Below are 21,045 nucleotides of genomic sequence, written 5' to 3' on the forward strand. Positions count from 1 at the left end.
CACTATAGGGACCCCCCCTTGTGCCCAGTGACCATTGTGACACCGTGGGTACCACCCTTGTCCGCAGGGCCCATTGTGACATCCTGGGAACAGCCCCTTGTCCCCAGGGCCCATTGTGACATCCTGGGAATCCCTCCTTGTCCCCAGGGCCCATTGTGACGTCCCAGGACCCCCATTTTCCCCAGGGCCCATTGTGACATCCTCGGCACCCCCTTGTCCCCAGGGCCCATTGTGACATTCAGGGGACCCCTCTTTGTCCCCAGGGCCCATTGTGACATCGTGGGGACCCCCCCTTGTTCCCAGGGCCCACTGTGACGTCCCAGGACCCGCCATTGTCCCCAGGGCCCATTGTGACATCCTGGGGTGCCCTCCTTGTCCCCAGGGCCCATTGTGACGTCCCAGGACCCCCCATTGTCCCCGGGGCCCATTGTGACATTCAGGGGACCCCCTTTGTCACTGGGGCCCTTTGTGACATCCCAGGACCCCACATTGTCCCCAGGACCTATTGTGACATCCTGGGGACCCCACTTGTCCCCAGGACCCATTGTGACACTATGGGGACCCCCCCTTGTGCCCAGGGCCCATTGTGACACCATGGGTACCCCCCTTGTCCGCAGGGCTCATTGTGACATCCCAGGACCCCCTATTGTCCCCAGGGCCCATGGTTACATCCTGGGGACCCCATTGTCCCCAGGGCCCATTGTGATATCCTGAGGACCGCCCTTTGTCCCCAGGGCCCATTGTGACATTCAGGGGCCCCCGTTTGTCATTGGGGCCCATTGTGACATCCCAGGACCCCACATTGTCCCAAGGGCCCATTGTGACTTTCAGGGGACTCCACTTGTCCCCAGGACCCATTGTGACACTATAGGGACCCCCCCTTGTGCCCAGTGCCCATTGTGATACCGTGGGTACCACCCTTGTCCGCAGGGCCCATTGTGACATCCTGGGGACACCCCCTTGTCCCCAGGGCCTATTGTGACATTTTGGGCATCCCTCCTTGTCCCCAGGGCCCATTGTGACGTCCCAGGACCCCCCATTGTCCCCAGGACCCATTGTGACATTCAGGGGACCCCCTTTGTCACTGGGGCCCATTGTGAAATCCCAGGACCCCACATTGTCCCCAGGGCCCATTGTGACATCCTGGGGACCCCCCCTTTGTCCCCAGTGCCCATTGTGACATCCTGCGGACCCCCCTTTGTACCCAGGGCCCATTTTGACATTCAGGGGACCCACCATTGTCCTCAGGGCCCATTGTGAGGTCCCAGGACCCCCCATTGTCCCCAGGGCCCATTGTGACACTATGGGGACCCCTCCTTGTGCCCAGGGCCCATTGTGACACTGTGGGTACCACCCTTGTCTGCAGGGCTCATTGTGACATCCCAGGACCCCCCATTGTCCCCAGGGTCCATTGTGACATTCAGGGGACCCCCCTTGTCCCCAGGGCCCATTCTGATACCGTGGGGACCCCCTTTGTCCCCAGGGCCCATTGTGACGTCCCAGGACCCCCCATTGTCCCCAGGACCCATTGTGACATTCAGGGGACCCCCTTTGTCACTGGGGCCCATTGTGAAATCCCAGGACCCCACATTGTCCCCAGGGCCCATTGTGACATCCTGGGGACCCCCCCTTTGTCCCCAGTGCCCATTGTGACATCCTGCGGACCCCCCTTTGTACCCAGGGCCCATTTTGACATTCAGGGGACCCACCATTGTCCTCAGGGCCCATTGTGAGGTCCCAGGACCCCCCATTGTCCCCAGGGCCCATTGTGACACTATGGGGACCCCTCCTTGTGCCCAGGGCCCATTGTGACACTGTGGGTACCACCCTTGTCTGCAGGGCTCATTGTGACATCCCAGGACCCCCCATTGTCCCCAGGGTCCATTGTGACATTCAGGGGACCCCCCTTGTCCCCAGGGCCCATTCTGATACCGTGGGGACCCCCTTTGTCCCCAGGGCCCATTGTGACGTCCCAGGACCCCCCATTGTCCCCAGGACCTATTGTGACATTCAGGGGACCCCCTTTGTCACTGGGGCCCATTGTGACACCATGGAGACCCCCGCTTGTCCTCAGGGTCCATTGTGACATCCTGGGCACCCCCCATTTTCCCCAGGACCCATTGTGACATCCTGGCCAACCCCTTGCTCCCAGGGCCTGTTGTGGCACCATGGGGACACCCCCTTTGTCCCCAGGGCCCATTGTGACATCCCAGGACCCCCCTTTGTCCCCAGGGCCCATTGTGGCACCATGGCAACCCCTTTTGTCCCCAGGGCCCATTGTGACATTCTTGGACCCCACTTTGTCCCCAGGGCCTATTGTGACACCATGGGGAGCCCTCCTTGTCACTGGGGACCCATTGTGACACCATGGGGACCCCCCCTTGTCCTCAGGACTCATTCTGACATCCTGGACACCCCGCATTGTCCCCAGGGCCCATTGTGACATCCACTGCACCCCCTTGTCCCCAGGGCCCATTGTGACATTCAGGGGACCCCTCTTTGTCCCCAGGGCCCATTGTGACATCCTGGGGACCCCCCCTTGTCCCCAGGGCCCATTGTGACGTCCCAGGACCCCCCATTGTCTACAGGGCCCATTGTGACACTATGGGGACCCCCCCTTGTGCCCAGGGCCCATTGTGACACCGTGGGTACCACCCTTGTCCGCAGGGCCCATTGAGACATCCCAGGACCCCCCATTGTCCCCAGGGCCCATTGTGACATTCAGGGGACCCCTCTTTGTCCCCAGGGCCCATTGTGACATCCTGGGGACCCCATTGTCACCAGAGCCCATTGTGATATCCTGGCGACCACCCTTTGTCCCCAGGGCCCATTGTGACATCCCAGGACCCCCTTTGTCCCTGTCGAGGGTTAGGATTGCGGGGTGACAATCACACCCTGGCAGATGTGTTGTCAACGTCCTCTCCCCCCCCAATTCCCCCTTTTTCCCCTCCCTCTCCCCCTTCCCACTCAGCACAGGCGATCGGGAGGGGAAGAAGCACAGAGGGGAGAGAGCTGGAAAAGTTCAAGATGTTTTACTGATGCTACCAATAAGAACAGAGAAAATAATACAAATATACAAAACCAATCTTGTAAGTCTGAGCAACTGCGGAGCCAGCACCCAAAGTCCTGGATTGGACTCTGTAGCCAACCGGAGCTGGATTCAGTCTCTCACTGGCCTCAGTTCACAGGGACGACCAGCAAGGTCCTCTCCTGATGTCGGCCATGAGGAGAAAAGGGCCGAGATCCTCGTGATCTCCCGCTTTTATATGAAGTATTCACGTGAACGGAATGTTATACACAGTTGGTCACCGGTTTCTCGTTGCCCCTCTCGCGAGATGTGCATCCGTGCTTATCAATAAGTTTGCATTCCCTTGCTGGGTTTAACCAAAACATGTGTCCGGTTCTCCAGGAAAATGCAGCTGATATGAAGCTTGAGCTGACAGGCAAATTCACTAAAAGAGAAACTTGTTTTTACCAAAACCAGGACATTCCACCCCTTATCATATGACATTCACTGAATACTTAAACCTTATCAATACAATCTATCAATACAATCTAATTAATCACTACTACTATATATATATATATATATATACATATGTACATATATACACAGGAGTAATTAATCAGTGGACCATCCTTTGAAAAGTTCATTAAGTTCATTTTGTCACCACAGTCTCCCAGGGCAGGGAAAATGGTCCAAGTGCATCTCATGACCCCTGTTGGTGGGTTAAGGACACCAACTTCGAAGAAGGTGTCGGGCGCCACTCGAAGAAGCCAGCGCTGGTTTCATCACCATTGTCTTGATCTGAAAGACACTTATTAAACATTGTTAGTGCGGCAATTCACATCGTACAGTTCAGCATTGCACATTTTCACCTGAAATCAAATCCCCGTGAGGTGCACACCGAACTTCTCCATCCTTAAGCATCACCCACCAGGTGCTGCCAGGTCCCTGGGCGAAAACAATCCCACGAATAGGTTTGCCTGTGCCCGATGCAGGAGGAACCCAGACTGCCTTTCCTAACATATTTTTCATGTGTACTACAGGGACTTTATCTCCTTCTACAGTCCATAGAATTTCTGATTGGGCAGGCCCGGCTCGATTGGTTGATCCCCTGGTGTTGACCAACCAAGTGGCTTTTGCTAAATGTGAATCCCAGTTTTTAAAGGCTCCACCACCAAGTGCCTTTAGTGTAGTTTTTAACAAACCATTGCACCTTTCAGTTTTCCCAGAGGCTGGTGCATGATATGGAATATGATACACCCACTCAATACCATGTTCTTTGGCCCAATTGTCTATAATACTGTTTTTGAAATGAGTACCATTGTCTGATTCAATTCTTTCTGGCGTACTGTGCCGCCAAAGGACTTGCTTCTCAAGGCCCAAGATGGTATTTCGGGCTGTAGCAGGAGGTGCGGCAGATGTTTCCAACCATCCAGTGGTTGCTTCCACCATTGTAAGTACATAACGCTTACCTTGGCGTGTTTGTGGAAGTGTAATATAATCAATCTGCCAAGCTTCTCCATACTTATACTTTAACCATCGCCCCCCATACCATACAGGTTTTAACTGTTTTGCTTGTTTGATTTCGGCGCAAGTTTCACATTCATGAATAACGTGTGAAACAGTGTCCATAGTTAAATCCACCCCTCGATCACGAGCCCGTTTGTATGTTGCATCTCTACCTTGATGCCCTGAAGCACCATGGGCCCACCGAGCTAGGAAAAGTTCACCTTTATGTTGCCAGCCCAAGTCCACCTCAGCTACTTTAATCTTAGCAGCTTGATCCGCTTGTTGGTTGTTTCGATGTTCCTCGGTGGCTTGACTTTTAGGCACATGAGCATCTACATGACCAACTTCCCCAGGCAGGCTCTCCAGCCGAGCAGCAATGTCTTGCCACAGCGTGGTTCCCAATGGTTTCACCTCTGCGCTGCCAGTTGCTTTTCTTCCATTGCCGTAGCCACCCCCACAAGGCATTTGCTCCCATCCATGAGTCAGTATAGAGACAAAGCATTGGCCACTTCTCTCGTTCAGCAATGTCCAAAGCCAGCTGGATGGCTTTCACTGCTGCAAACTGACTGGATTCACCTTGTCCTTCAGTGGCTTCTGTAACTTGTCGTGTGGGACTCCACACAGCAGCTTTCACCTTCGATGTTTTCCTACAGACGACAGGATCCATCTGTGAACAGTGCACACTGCTTATCAGTCTCTGAAAGCGGATTATATGGTGGTGCTTCTTCAGCACGTTTTACTTCCTCCTCATCTGGAGACATCCCAAAGTCTTTGCTTTCTGGCCAGTCTGTAATCACTTCCAAGATCCCTGGACGGTTGGGACTCCCAATTCGAGCTCATTGCGTGATCAGTGCAATCCATTTACTCCATGTAACTTCGGTGCCATGATGTGGAGAGGGAACCGTCCCTTTGCACACCCAGCTCAGCACCGGCAGTCGAGGTGCAGGAGGAGCTGTGCTTCAGTGCCCATCACTTCTGAAGCAGCTCCAACTCCTTCATATGCTGCTAGTATCTCCTTTTCAGTTGGAGTACAGTTGGCCTCAGATCCTTTGTATCCTCGACTCCAAAAACCTAAGGGTCGACCTCGGGTTTCTCCTGGTGCTTTCTGCCAGAGGCTCCAGGTAAGTCCATTATCTCCGGCTGCGGTGTAGAGCACATTTTTAACATCTGGTCCAGTTCGGACTGGTCCCAGGGCCACCGCATGAGTTATCTCACGCTTCATTTGTTCAAAGGCTTGGCGTTCAGGGCCCCACTCAAATTGGTTCTTTTTACGAGTCACTCGATAGAGAGGGCTCACAATGTGGCTGTGGTCAGGAATGTGCATTCTCCAAAAACCTACAACGCCCAAGAAAGTCTGTGTCTCCTTTTTATTAGTAGGTGGAGACATTGCTGCAGTTTTGTTGATCACATCCACTGGGATCTGACGACGGCCATCTTGCCATTTTATTCCTAAAAACTGGATCTCCCGTGCATGTCCCTTGACCTTGCTTCGTTTTATGGCAAAACCAGCATCCAAAAGAACAGGAATTATTCTCTCACCTTTTTTGAAGACTTCTTTCGCTGTGTCGCCCCATACGATGATGTCATCAATGTATTGCAAGTGTTCTGGAGCTTCACCTTGCTCCAGCGTGGTCTGGATCAGCCCATGGCAGATGGTAGCACTGTGGTCCCTGGGGTCATTGGTTGGGTCATGGAGTCACTGGTTGGGTGATGGGGTCATTAGTTGAATAATGGGGTCATTTGTTGAATGATGGGGTCATTGGTTGAATGATGGGGTCATTGGTTGGGTCATGGGGTCACTGATTGCGTGATGGGGTCATTGGTTGAACGATGGAGTCATTGGTTGGGTTGTGGAGTCACTGATTGGGTGATGGGGTCACTGGTTGGGTTCAGGATTGGTTGGTTGGATGATGATGATGATGGTTGGATGATGATGGTGGTTGGATGATGATGGTGGTTGGATGATGATGGTGGTGGTTGGATGATGATGGTGGTGGTTGGATGATGATGGTGGTTGGATGATGATGGTGGTGGTTGGATGATGATGGTGGTGTTTGGATGATGATGGTGGTTGGATGATGATGGTGGTTGGATGATGATGGTGCTCTATGCCAAGGATGCACGGAGCATCTGGGCCAGTCACAAGAGGATGCTTTTGGATATTGGGGTGCAGGGCTTTGGTGTGAAGGTTCGGGAGACAGACTTTTGGGTGCAGGGATTTGGGCACCAAGAGTTCTGGGTGCAGCATTTGGGTCTGCAGGGTTCAGGTGTTCAGGACCTGGGGGTGCAGGACTTGTGGGCTGGAGGATTTGAGCGTGCAGGGATTTGGGGTGAGGGATTTCAGGGTGCCAGTTATGGGAGGGAAGGATCTGGGGTGCAGGGTTAAGGGGTTTAGGATTTTGGGGTGCAGAGTTTAGGGTGCACGTTCTGGGCATGTATGATTTGAGAGTGCAGGGCTTTGGGGTACAGGATTTGGGGTGCAGAGTTTTGGGGTCAGGATCTGGGGGTGCAGGGTGTTGGGGAGAAGGATTTGGGGGTGCAGCATTTTGAAGTCTAGGGTTTGGAGGAGGGAGGTTTTGGGGGTGAAGGATTTGGTGGTTCACGTTTTGGGGGTGCAGTGTTAAGGGCGTGGAGGATTAGGGGTGCAGGATTTGTGGGGTTCAGGATTTGGGGCTCCAGGGTATGGGAGGGAAGGATCTGGGGCTTCAGGATTTGGGGGTGCACCGTTTGGGGGTGCAGGGTTTAGAAGTCAGGTCTAAGAGTGCAGAGTTTGGGGTGCAGGGATTTGGGGGGAAATTTAAGGTTGCAGAGTGTGGGGTGCACAGGACTGGGGCACAGGATTTGGGGGTGCGGGGTTTCAGGGTTCAGGATTTGGAGGTGTGGAGTTTTGGGGTGCAGGGGATGGGGGTGAAGGATTTGAGGCTGCAGGGTGGTGGGGGAAGGATTTGGGGGTGAGAGATTTGGGGTGCAGGATTTGGGGGTGCAGAGTTTTGGGAGGCAAGGATCTGGGGCTGCAGGATTTGGGGGTTCAGTGTTTAGGGCAGCACAATCTTGGGGTGCAGGGGTTTGCACTGAAGGGTTTGGTAGAGCAGGATTTGGGGGTGCAGGACTTTCGGGTGAGGTTTGGGGTGCAGGGGTCGTGTGTTCAGGGATAGGGGTGCAGGATTTGAGGGTGCAGGGCTCTGGGTGCAGAGTTTGGGAGTTCAGGGTTTGGGGTGCAGGGTTTTTGGCAGGAGGATCTGAGGGTGCAGGATCTGGGGGGCAGGATTTGGGGTTCAGCATTTTCAGTGCAGGTTTGGGGGGACTTGATTTTAGGGTGCTCGCTTTGGGCTGCAGGATCTGGGTGCAGGATTTAGGGTTCGGGGTTCAGGGATGCAGTGAAGTGCGGGATCTGGGGTGCTCGATTTTGGGGTGCAGAGTCTTGCAGGAAGGATGTGGCGGTGCAGGGTTTAGGGTGCAGAATTCGGGGGTGTAGGGTTTTAGGGAGAAAGGCTTGGGGGTGCAGGTCTAGGGGGGTAAAATTTGGGGGCAAAGGGTTTGAAGGAGCAGGATTTGGGGTGCAGGATTTGGGGGTGCAGGGTTTGGGCGTGCAGTGCTAAGGTGGTGGAGGGTGCAGGGTTTGTAGTGAAGGTTTTGGGGTGCAGGATCTGGGGGTGCAGGATTTGGGCATGAATACTTTTGGGGTGCAGGATTTGAGGGTGCAAAATCTGATGGTGCAAGGTTTGGGTGTTCAAGATGTAGGCGAGCAGGATCTTGGGTTTTGGGGCACAGGGCTGGGTGAGGCCAGATTTGGGGTGCAGGTCTGGGTGAGGGATCTGGGGGTGCAGGGTTTGGTAGTGCGGGAATTGAGGGTGCAGAGTTTGGGGGGCAGGGCTTGGGGGAGCAGGAGTTTGGGGTTCAGAACCTGTGGGTGCAGAGTTTGGGGTGCAGAACCCGTGGGTACCGGGTTTGGGGAGGCAGAATTGGGGGTGCAGGGTTTTGGGGTTCAGGACATGGGGTTGAGGATTTGGGGGTGCAAGGTTTGGAAGTGCATTGATTAGGGGGAAGGATTTAGGGTGGTGGGATTTGGGGGCACGGGGTTTGGGGGTCAGCATTTGGGGGTGCAAAGCTTAGGGGGCAGCGTTTTGAGTGCAAGTTGGGGGAGGACTTGATTTTAGGGTGCAGGGTTTGGGGTGCGAGTTTGGGGATGGCAGCATTTCGGGTATACAGTTTGGGGGTGCAGGGTTTTGGGGAGCAGTATCTGGGGATACAGGATTATGGGATGTGCAGGGTTTGGGGGCGCAGGGTTCAGGGTTGCAGGGTTTGGTATCACAGGTTTGGGGGGTTCATGGCTTGGGAGGAAGGATTTGGGGGTGCAGAATTTAGGGGTGCACGTTTTAAGGGTGCAGAGCTTAGGGGGAAGAATCGGAGATGTAGGGGTTTTGGGGACATTATCTGGGGGTCAGGATTTGGGGTGCAGGGTTTTGAGGTGCAGGGTTCAAGTGTTCAGGGTTTGAGGGAAGGATCTGGAGGTGCAGGGTTTTGGAGTGGAGGATTTTGGGGTGCAGGGTTAGTTGGGATTTGGGGTTGCAGGGATTTGGGGTGCAGGGTTTGGTGGTGCATTGGTTTTGGGGGTGGAGGACTGGGGGACACAGGGTTTCAGGGTGCAGGATGTGGGGGTGCAGGATTTGGGAGTGCAGAGTTGGGGGGCAGAATTTTTGGTGCAGGGCTTTGGGGTACAGGACTTGGGGGTGCAGGGGTTTGGGTGGGGAATTTGGGGTGCAGGGTGCTGAGGAAGGATCTGGGGGTGCATTGTTTGGGGGGCTGGATGAGGAGGTGCACGATTTAGGGCTGCAGAGCCTGGGGGACAGGGGTTTGTTGGCAGAATGTGGGGGTGCGGGGTTCTGGGGTGCAGAGTTTGGGAGATCAGGGGTTTGGGGTGCAGGGGTTTGGGGGGAAATTTAACGTTGCGCAGTGTGGGTTGCATTGGTTTTGGGGTGAAGGATTTGGGGGTGCGGGGTTTGGGGGTCAGGATCTGGGGGTGAAAGGCAGTGGGGAAGGATCTGGGGGTGAGATATTTGGGGTGCAGGGTTTGGGATGCCAGGTTTGGGGTGAAGGGTTTGGGGGCAAGGATCTGGGGTGCAGGATTAGGGCAATCAGGGCTGGGGGGATAAGTTTGTGTGGGGCAGAATTTCGGGGTGCAGGGTCTGGGTGGGCAGGATTTCGGGGGATCCGGGCTTGGGAGTGCAGGATTTTGGAGTACAGGGTTTGGGGGTGCAGGCTTGGGGAGGCAGAATTTGGGGGTGCAGGTTTGGAAGGGTCAGGACCTCGGGGGGCACAGTTTGACAGCACAATGTGGGGTGCAGGATTTGGGAGAGAAGGATCTGGGGGGGCAGGGTTTGGGCTGAAGGGTTTGGTAGGGCAGGGGTTGGGGGGGCAGGATTTGCGGGTTCAGAACCTGAGGGTGCAGGGTATTGGGGAGCAGGATCTAGAAGGGCAGGGTTTGGGGGTGCAGGATTTTGGGGAGCAGAGTTTGGGGGTTCATGACGTGGGGATGGAGGAATTCGGGGCGCAGGGTTTGTGGGTGCAGGGTTCACATGTTTAGGACCTGGGGGTGCAGAATTTAGGTGTGCAGGGGTCTGGGGTGCTGGGTTTTGGGGTGCAGGATCAGGGGGTGCAAGGTTTGGAAGTGCAGGGTTTTGGGGTGCAGGGTTTGGGAAATCAAGGTTTGGGGTTCCAGGATTTGGGGGTGCAGTGTTAGGGGGTGAATGCTTTCGAGGGGCAGGGTTTGGGGGTGTATGATCTGGGGGTGAAGGGTTTCAGGGTGCAGGGTCAGGGGGAAGGATTTGGGGGGCAGGGTTAGGTGGGATGTGGGGCTGCAGGGTTTAAGCGTGCAGGATTTTGGGGTGTAGGGGTTTGTAGTGCAAGGTTCGGTAGGGCAGGATTTGGGGGTGCAGGGCTTTGGGGTGAGGGATTTCAGGGTGCCGGGTTTGGGAGGGAAGGATCTGGGGGTACAGGTTTTGGGGCTTTGGGCTTTTAGGGTGCAATTTGTGGAGCACGGGGTTTCAGGGTGCAAAGTTCCGTGGTGTGGGGTTTGAGGGTGAAGGGTTTGGGGAGACAGAATTGGGGGTGCAGGGTTTGGGATTGCAGGGTGTGGGGGAAGGATCTAGGGGTACAAGGTTTGGGGTAGCAGGGTTTTGGGGAGCAGGGTTTCGGGGTCAGGCTTTAGGGGACAGGGTTTGGGGGGCAGGGCTGGGAGGGATGATGTGGGGGTGCAGGGTTTAGGGCAGGAGGATCTTGGGGTGAAGGGGTTTGGGCTGAAGGGTTGGGTAGGACAGGATTTGGGGTGCAGGATTTTAGGGTGCAACTTGTGGGGGCAGGATTTGGGGTACAGGAGGTTGGGGGTGCAGGGTTTGGGGTGTAGGATTTGTGGAGCAGGGACTGGGGGTGAAGGTCTTGTGGAGGCAGAATTGGGGGTGCAGATTTTGGGTGTTCAGGACCTGGGCCTTCAGGATTTGGGGGTGCACTGTTTGGGGGTGCAGGGTTTAGAAGTCAGGTCTAAGAGTGCAGCGTTTGGGGTGCAGAGTGTGGGGTGCACAGGACTGGGGCACAGGATTTGGGGGTGCAGGGTTTCAGGGTTCAGGATTTGGAGGTGTGGAGTTTTGGGGTGCAGGGGATGGGGGTGAAGGATCTGAGGGTGTAGGGTGGTGGGGGAAGGATTTGGGGGTGAGAGATTTGGGGTGCAGGATTTGGGGGTGCAGAGTTTTGGGAGGCAAGGATCTGGGGCTGCAGGATTTGGGGGTTCAGTGTTTAGGGCAGCACAATCTTGGGGTGCAGGGGTTTGCAGTGAAAGGTTTGGTAGGCAGGATTTGGGGTGCAGGATTCTGGGGTGCTGGTTTGGGGTACAGGATTTGGTGTTGCAGGGATGGGGTTGAAGGGCTTGGGTTTCCAGGCCTTTGAGGTGCAGGATTTGGAGGTGCAAGGTTTGGGAGGGAATTCTTTGGGGTGCAGGGTTTGGGGGCAGGGTTTGGGGCTGTAGGCAACGAGAAGAGAGGAGATGGAGAGAACAGTGGGGAGGTGGAGGAGCAGGAGTGGAGGTGAATACCAGAGAGAGCGAGTGTGTGCGGATCAGCAGTGATCACCCCAAACCTGCCCCGCAGACACGGCACCCAAAATCCTGCACCCCAAAATACTCTTCCCAAACCTGCACCCCAGATCCTGACCCCAAGCCCTGCACCAAAACCCTGCCCCTCAATCCTGCACCCCCAAATCCTCCACCCCGATCCTGTCTTCCCAAACCCTGCACCCCAAATCCTGCACCCCCAAATTCGGCCCTACCAAACTCTGCACCCCTAAACCCTACAACTGAAACCTTGCACCCCCTAATCCTGCCCTCCCTACCTTCCTGAACCCCGAAACCTGCACCCCAAACCCTGCATTCCCAAATCTTTCCGTCCTATACCCTACACCCCTAAACCTGCCCCCAAACCCTGCACCCCAAAGAATTCCCTCCCAAACCTTGCACCTCCAAATCCTGCACCTCAAAGGCCTGGAAACCCAAGCCCTTCAACCCCATCCCTGCAAAACCAAATCCTGTACCCCAAACCAGCACCCCAGAATCCTGCACCCCAAATCCTGCCTGCCAAACCTTTCACTGCAAACCCCTGCACCCCAAGATTGTGCTGCCCTAAACACTGAACCCCCAAATCCTGCAGCCCCAGATCCTTGCCTCCCAAAACTCTGCACCCCCAAATCCTGCACCCCAAATCTCTCACCCCCAAATCCTTCCCCCACCACCCTACACCCTCAGATCCTTCACCCCCATCCCCTGCACCCCAAAACTCCACACCTCCAAATCCTGAACCCTGAAACCCTGCACCCCCAAATCCTGTGCCCCAGTCCTGTGCACCCCACACTCTGCACCCCAAACGCTGCACTCTTAGACCTGACTTCTAAACCCTGCACCCCCAAACAGTGCACCCCCAAATCCTGAAGGCCCAGGTCCTGAACACCCAAAATCTGCACCCCCAATTCTGCCTCCACAAGACCTTCACCCCCAGTCCCTGCTCCACAAATCCTACACCCCAAACCCTGCACCCCCAACCTCCTGTACCCCAAATCCTGCCCCCACAAGTTGCACCCTAAAATCCTGCACCCCAAATCCTGTCCTACCCAACCCTTCAGCCCAAACCCCTTCACCCCAAGATCCTCCTGCCCTAAACCCTGCACCCCCACATCATCCCTCCCAGCCCTGCCCCCCAAACCCTGTCCCCTAAAGCCTGACCCCGAAACCCTGCTCCCCAAAACCCTGCTACCCCAAACCTTGTACCCCTAGATCCTTCCCCCACACCCTGCACCCCAAATCCTGCACCCCCAAATTCGGCCCTACCAAACTCTGCACCCCTAAACCCTACAACTGAAACCTTGCACCCCCTAATCCTGCCCTCCCTACCTTCCTGAACCCCGAAACCTGCACCCCAAACCCTGCATTCCCAAATCTTTCCGTCCTATACCCTCCACCCCTAAACCTGCCCCCAAACCCTGCACCCCAAAGAATTCCCTCCCAAACCTTGCACCTCCAAATCCTGCACCTCAAAGGCCTGGAAACCCAAGCCCTTCAACCCCATCCCTGCAACAGCAAATCCTGTACCCCAAACCCAGCACCCCAGAATCCTGCACCCCAAATCCTGCCTACCAAACCTTTCACTGCAAACCCCTGCACCCCAAGATTGTGCTGCCCCAAACACTGAACCCCCAAATCCTGCAGCCCCAGATCCTTGCCTCCCAAAACTCTGCACCCCCAAATCCTGCACCCAAATCTCTCACCCCCACCACCCTGCACTCCCAACCCCTGCACCCCAAAGCTCCACACCTCCAAATCCTGAACCCCCGCACCCCCAAATCCTGTGCCCCAGTCCTGTGCACCCCACACTCTGCAACCTTAAATTTCCCCCCAAGCCCCTGCACCCCAAACGCTGCACTCTTAGACCTGACTTCTAAACCCTGCACCCCCAAACAGTGCACCCCCAAATCCTGAAGCCCCAGATCCTTCCCTCCCATACCCTGCAGCCCCAAATCCTGAACCCCCAGATCCTGAATTCCAGGATCTTGCACCCCCAGACCCTGCACCCCCAAATCAGACACACGAACACCCTGCACCCCCAAATCTTGCACCTCTAAGCCTCCACCCCTTAACACTGCACCCCCAAATCTTTCACCCCAAAACCTCAACCCAGAACCCTGTACCCCAAAACCCTACACCTCCAAATCCTGAACCCTTAAACCCTGCACCCCCAGATCCTCCCCCCAAAGGAATGAACCCCCAAAACCTGCACCCCCAGATCCTGCTGCCCCATACCCAGCACCCCAAACTCTGCACCCAGAAATCCTGCACTCTCATAACCCTGCACCTCAAACAATTCCCTCAACCCTGCACCCCCAAAACCTGTAACCCCAAATGCTGCACCCCCAGGTCCTGTCCCCACACTCTGCACTGCCAGATCCTGCCCCCCTAAACCCTTAAAGCCCAAATATTGCACCCTCAGATCCTTCCTCAACACCCTGCACCCCCAAATTCCCCACCGAAAACCTGCACCCCCAGATCCTGCAGCACCAAGTTCTGTGCCCTGAAGCCCTGCACTGAAAATCCTGCCCCCTAACTCTGCACTTCCAAATCCTGCACCCCCAAATCCTGCATCCCTAAACCCTGCACCCCCAAATCCTTCAACCCCCAAAGCCAATGCACTGCCAAACCCTGGACCCCCAGATACTGCACCCCAGAACCCTGCACGTTGAAATCCTGCACCCCCAAACCCTGCAGCCCAGAACCCTGTACCCGATATCCTGCCGCCCCACAACTTGCACCCCCAAACCTGCAACCCCAAATACTGCACCCCAAATCCTGCATCTTGAAACCCTGCTCCCCTAAATCCTTCCTCCCAAGCCATGTTTCCCCAAAACCTGTAATACCAAATCCTGCACCCCCAAATCCTGCACTCCAAAATTGTTCCCCCAAACCATTCGCCCCCGAATCTTTTATGTCCAAACCTGTCCCCCAAAACCTTGCACCCCTGAACTCTGCTCCCCCAAAGCCGGCCTGCGAAACCTTGTCAACCAATTCCATCACCCCCAGATCCTGCTCCCCAAACCCTGCACCCAAAATCCTGCCCCACAAACCCTGCGCCCTCAGATCCTTCCTTACCCAACCCTGCACCCCCAAATCCTCCAACACCCAAGTCCTGAACACCTGAACCCTGCACCCCCAACTCCTCACCCCAAAGCCCTGCACCCCCAAATTCTGCCTCTAAACCCTGAACAACAAGGTTCTGCACCCCATATCCTGCTCCCCAGATCCTGCTCCCCAGATCCTGCACCCCAGAATCCTGCACCCCCATGCTGTGATCCCTGCACCCTGCACCCCCAGATCCTTCCCTCCCAAAACCCGTAGCCCGATAACCCTGCACCCCAAAACGCTGCACCTCCAGATCGTGAACCTTTAAACCCTGCACCCCAAATCCTTCCTCCCCAAAACCTGCACCCCAAAACCCTACAATCCCAGATCTTGCACCTGCAAATCTCTGCACTCCACAACCTTGCACCCTCAAATCCTGCACCCCTATATCCTGCCCCCCAAAACCCTGGCACCTCCAGACCCTTGATCCGCAGATCCTGCAACCCTAAACCAGGCACCCCCAAACCCTTCCCCACCAAACCCTGCACCCCTCAGACCCTGAAGCCCAAATCCCTCTCCCAAAGCCCCTGCACCCCTGAAATCCTGTTCCCTAAGACCCTGCAGCCACAGGTCCTGAACCCCAAACCCCTGCACCCCAAAATACTGCACCCCAATCCCTGCAGGCCAACCCCGGCACCCCAGAGCCCTTCAACGCAAAATCCTGCACCCCCAGTTCCTGAACACGCAAATCCTGCCCTCCTAAACCCTGCACCCCAAAACCTGGCCCCCAACACTGCAGCCCAAAGCCCAGCACCCCAAGACCCTTCATCCCCAAACCCTGAGCCCCCAAATCATGCACCTCCAGATCCTGAACCCCAAACCCTTTACCCACAAACACTGCACCCCCATATCCTGCACCCCAAGATCCTGCTACCCTGAACCCCCAAATCCTGCACCCCCGATTCCTCTCTCACAAGCCCTGCACCCCAAAACTCTGCACCCCCAAATCCTCTCCCCCCAAACAATGCACCTGGAACCTTGAACCCGCAAAGCCTGCACGCCCAGGTCCTGAACACCTGAACCCTGCCCCCGCAAATCCTTTAACCCCCAAACCCAGCACCCCAAACCCTGTACCCCCAGATCGTTCCCCAAACACCCTGCACCCCCAAACCCTGCACCCCAAATTCCTGCCCTACCAAGCCCTTCACCCAAACCCCCGCACCCTTAAATCCTGCACCCCTAAACCCTGCACCCCCAAATCCTGCACCTCCAGATCCTTCTTTCCTTCCTTCCTTCCTAAAGCCTGCACCCCAAATCGTGCCCTACCAAACCCTTCACCCCAAACCCCTGCACCCCACAGTCTTGCTCCCCCTAATCCTGCCATCCCAAACCCTGCACCCCAAATTCTCCCCCCAAACCCCGATCCCTGAAACACTGCACCTCCAAACCCTGTACCCCCAAATCCTTCCCCAACACCCTGCACCCCCAAACCCTGCACCCCTAAGCCTGAACCCTAAATCCCTCACCCAAAACCCCTGCAGCCCCAAACCCTGCACCCCAAGATCCTGCTCCCCTAAATCTTGAACACCCAAACCTTGCACCCTCAAACCCTGCACCCCTAAATCCTGCAGCACCAAACCCTGCCCCCCAAATCCTGCACCCCTAAATTCATCCCTACCAAACTTTGCCCCCCTAAATCCTGAAATCTTACACCCCCTAATGCTGCCCTCCCAAATCCTGAGCCCTGCACCCCCAAAGCCTGCATTCCCAAACGCAGCACCCCCGGTCCTGAACACCCAAACACTGCACCCCCAAATTAGGCAGCCCCAAACCCAGCACCCCAAAATCCTCTGTTCACAAACTCTGCACGCCCCGAACCTGGACCCCCACATGTGCACCCCCAAAATCATGCCCCCCGGAAACGCTGCACTTCAAAACCCTGCACCCCCAAATCCTTCCCCCAAAACCCTGCCCCCCCAAACCCTACACCCCAAGGTCCTTCCCCCACCTCCTGGAACCGCAAACCCTGCACCCCAAAGAATTCCCTCCCAAACCTTGCACCTCCAAATCCTGCACCTCAAAGGCCTGGAAACCCAAGCCCTTCAACCCCATCCCTGCAACACCAAATCCTGTACCCCAAACCAGCACCCCAGAATCCTGCACCCCAAATCCTGCCCTACCAAACCTTTCACTGCAAACCCCTGCACCCCAAGATTGTGCTGCCCTAAACACTGAACCCCCAAATCCTGCAGACCCGGATCCTTGCCTCCCAAAACTCTGCACCCCCAAATCCTGCACCCCAAATCTCTCACCCCCAAATCCTTCCCCCACCGCCCTGCAGCCTCAGATCCTTCACCCCCATCCCCTGCACCCCAAAACTCCACACCTCCAAATCCTGAACCCTGACACCCCACACCCCCAAATCCTGTGCCCCAGTCCTGTGCACCCCACACTCTGCACCCCAAACGCTGCACTCTTAGACCTGACTTCTAAACCCTGCACCCCCAAATCGTGAAGTCCCAGATCCTTCCCTCCCATACTCTGCAGCCCCAAATCCTGAACCCCCAAATCCTGCACCCCTAATCCTCCACCCTCTTAACACTGTACCCCCAAAACCTGAACCACCAAATCTTTCACCCCCAAAACCTCCCTCCTCCAAACCCTGCACTTCAAAATGCTGCACCCCCAAATCCTTCTCCCCAACACCCTGCACCCCCAGATCCTGACCTCAAAAGCCTGCACCCCAAATCCTGTACCCCAAAGCCCTGCACTCTCAAATCATACATGCCCAGAACGTGCACCCTAAACTGTGCACCCCAAAATCCTAAACCCCTTAACCCTGCACCCCCAAATCCTCCAGACCCATGTGCCGAACCCAGCACCCCAAAATCTACCCCCCAAAACCTACATCCCCAAATCCTGCACCCCCAGGTCCTGAACAGCCAAAATCTGCACCCCCAATTCTGCCTCCCCAAGACCTGCACCCCCAATTCTGCCTCCACAAGACCTTCACCCCCAGTCCCTGCTTCACTAAATCCTACACCCCCAAACCCTGCACCCCCAACCTCCTGGACCCCAAACCCTGCCCCCACAAGTTGCACCCTAAAATCGTGCACCCCAAATCCTGTCCTACCCACCCTTCACCCCAAACCCCTTCACCCCAAGATCCTGCTGCCCTAAACCCTGCACCCCCAAATCATCCCTCCCAGCCCTGCCCCCCAAACCCTGTCCCCCTAAAGCCTGACTCCGAAACCCTGCTCCCCAAAACCCTGCTACCCCCAATCTTGTACCCCCAGATCCTTCCCCCAACACCCTGCAATCCCAAACCCTGCACCCCCAATTCTGGCGCTAAACCCTGCACCCCCAAAGCCCTGCACCCCAAAACCTTCTACCCCATAATTTGCACCCCAAAGCCCTGCACCCCCAAATCCCTGCACCCCAAATCCTGCCTCTAAATGCTGAACTACAAGGTTCTGTACCCCAACAGCCTGCTCACCCAGATCCTGCACCCCAGAACCCTGCACCCCCATATTCTGATCCCTACAGCCTGCACCCCCAGCTCCTGCACCCCCAAAACCTGTACCCCTAAATCCTGCACCCTTCAACCCTGCAGCCCACAACGCTGCACCCCCAACCTCTGCAGCCCCAGTTCCTTAACGTGTGAAACCTGCGCCCCCAAGTCCTGCACCTCAAAACCTTACACCCGGAATCCTGCCCCCCAAACCATGCACCCCAAAATCAAGGCCCCTCAAACTTGCACTCAAAGGTCCACACCAAGAAACCCTCCCCGCCCAGTTCCTAAAGACATGGAACCTGCACCCCCAAATCCCGCACCCCAAAACCCTGCCCCCCAGTACCCCAGACCACCAAATCTTGCACCTCCAAATCCTGCCCCCTTTAGCCCTGCACTTAAAACCCTGCACCCCAAATCCTGCAACCAAACCCTGTACCCCAAATCCTGCAACCAGCCCTTGTACCCCTAAATCCTTGACCTCCACATCCCGAATCTCCAAACGCAGCAACCCCAAAACCCTACACCCCCAATCCCTGCACCCCCAAATCATTGTCCTTCAAATCCCACACACAAAGCTCGTACACCCCCAGATCTTGCACCCCAACACATTGCACCCCAAATCCTGCACCCCCAAATCCTCCAGCCCCATGTCCCAAACCCCCAAACCCTGCACCCTCAAGTCTTGCACCCTAATTCTGCCTCCCCAAGACCTGCACCCCCAAACCCTGCACCACTAAACCCTGCACCCCCAAACCCTGTACCCCAAATCCTGACCCCCACAAGTTGCACCCTAAAAACCTGCACCCCAAATCTTGTCCTACCCAACCCTTCACACCAAACCCCTTCACCCCAAGATCCTGCTGACCTAAACCCTGCACCCCAAAATCATCCCTCCCAGCCCTGCCCCCCAAACCCTGTCCCCCTAAAGCCTGACCCCTAAACCCTGCTCCCCAAAACCCTGCTACCCCCAATCTTGCACCCCCCAACTCTGCACCCTCAGATCCTGCTGCTCCAAACCCTGCACCCCCAAATCCTCCAGCCCCACGTCCCGATCTCCCAAACCGTGCACCCCACAACCCTGCACCCCACAACCCCTTCACCCCCAAATCCTGCACCCCCAGCCCTACCCAATAAAATTTCCACCCCCAAATCCTGCCCTACCAAGCCCTCCACCCCAAACCCCTGCACCCCAAGATCCTGCTCTCCTATACCCTGCACCCCCATATCCTCCTTCCCCAAACCCTGCACCCCAAAACACTTCAAACCACTGCACCCCTAAATCCTGCAACCCCAAATCCTGGCCCCCAAACCCGGCAACCCAAACTCCTGCACCCAAATATCCTACTGCCCTAAACCCTGAACCCCCAAATCCTGCACCCCTGGAACCTGCAACCCCAGACTCTGCAGCCACAAATCAGGCCCCGCAAAATCCTTGCACCCCCAAATCCTGCACCACCTAATCCTCCAACCCCCTAACACAAACACCTAACCCCTTCTCCCCAGGGTCCATTGTGACACCCTGGGGATCCCCCTTGTCCCCAGGGCCCATTGTGACACCATGGGGGACCCCCTTCTCACTGAGGACCCATTGTGACATCGCAGGACCCACCCTGGTCCCCAGGGCCCATTGTGACATCCTGGGCACCCCTTTTGTCCCCAGGGCCCATTGTGGCACCATGGGGACCCCCTTTGTCCCCAGGGCCCATTGTGACATCCCAGGACCCCCCTTTGTCCCCAGGGCCCATTGTGACAGGGTGGAGATCCCCCTTGTCCCCAGGCCTGTTGTGATGTCCCAGGACTCCCCATTGTCCCCAGGGCCCATTGTGACACCTTGGGGACCCCCCTTGTCCTAAGGGCCCATTGTGACATCCTGGGGACCCCCTTGTCCCCAGGGCCCATAGTGAAGTCCCAGGACCCCCTTTGTCCCAAGGGCCCATTGTGACGTCCCCGGATCCCCCATTGTCCCCAGAGCCCATTGTGACATCCTGGGGACCCCCATTGTCCACAGGGCCCATTGTGACATTCAGGGGACAGCCTTGGTCCCTAGGGCCCATTGTGACACCGTCGGGACCCCCGTTGTCCCCAGGGCCCATTGTGACATCCCAGGACCCCCCCTTGTCTCCAGGGCCCATTGTGACATACTGGGGACTCCCCTTTGTCCCCAGAGCCCATTGTGACACCGTGGGGACCCCCTTTGTCCACAGGGCCCATTGTGACATCCCAGGACCCCCCAATTGTGCCCAGGGTTCATTGTAACATATCAGGACGTCCCATTGTCCCCAGGGCCCATTGTGACGTCCCAGGACCCCCCGTCATCCCCAGGGCCCATTGTGTCATCCTGGGGACCTCCTTTGTCCCCAGAGCCCATTGTGACATCCTGGGGAACCCTTTGTCCCCAGGGCCCATTGTGACGTCCCAGGACCCCCCTTTGTCCCCAGGGTCCATTGTAAAATCCTGGGGACCCCTCTTTGTCCCCAGGGCCCATTTTGAAACCGTGGGTATCCCCCTTGTCCCCAGGACCCATTGTGACATCCTGAGGACCCCCTTTGTCCCCAGGGCCATTGTGAACACCGTGGGGTCCTTTTGTCCCCAGGGCCCATTGTGACAACCTGGGGACCCCCTTTGTCCCCAGGGCGCATTGTGACATCCCAGGACCCCCTTTGTCCCCAGCCCCATTGTGACATCCAAGGGACCCCCCTTTGTCCCTAGGGCCCATTGTGACATTCCAGGACCCCCCATTGTCCCCAGAGCCCATTGTGATATCCAGGGCACCATCCTTGATCCGCAGGGCCCATTGTGACGTCCCAGGAACCCCCTTTGTCCCCAGGGCCCATTGTGACATCCCAGGACCCCACTTTATACTGA

The 21,045-nt window shown here is 56.4% G+C and overlaps 2 long non-coding RNA genes across 2 annotated transcripts in view; both read left to right on the forward strand.

The window, feature by feature from the left end:
- The window catches only part of LOC139825789 (uncharacterized), a 40,821-nt gene extending 37,262 nt beyond the window's left edge, over positions 1-3,559 (forward strand). Inside the window, exon 3 of the long non-coding RNA XR_011735989.1 lies at positions 2,972-3,559. This is a non-coding gene — a long non-coding RNA (uncharacterized lncRNA). The remainder of the gene's footprint in view (positions 1-2,971) is intronic.
- A 1,974-nt stretch (positions 3,560-5,533) lies between these two features.
- LOC139825790 (uncharacterized) lies at positions 5,534-6,054 on the forward strand. The gene is made up of 2 exons (XR_011735990.1): positions 5,534-5,637; positions 5,891-6,054. It is a non-coding gene; the product is annotated as an uncharacterized lncRNA (long non-coding RNA).
- The last annotated feature ends 14,991 nt before the right edge of the window (positions 6,055-21,045 follow it).

Source organism: Patagioenas fasciata, chromosome 28 (genome assembly GCF_037038585.1).
Source record: "Patagioenas fasciata isolate bPatFas1 chromosome 28, bPatFas1.hap1, whole genome shotgun sequence".
Classification (NCBI taxonomy): Eukaryota; Metazoa; Chordata; class Aves; order Columbiformes; family Columbidae; genus Patagioenas; species Patagioenas fasciata.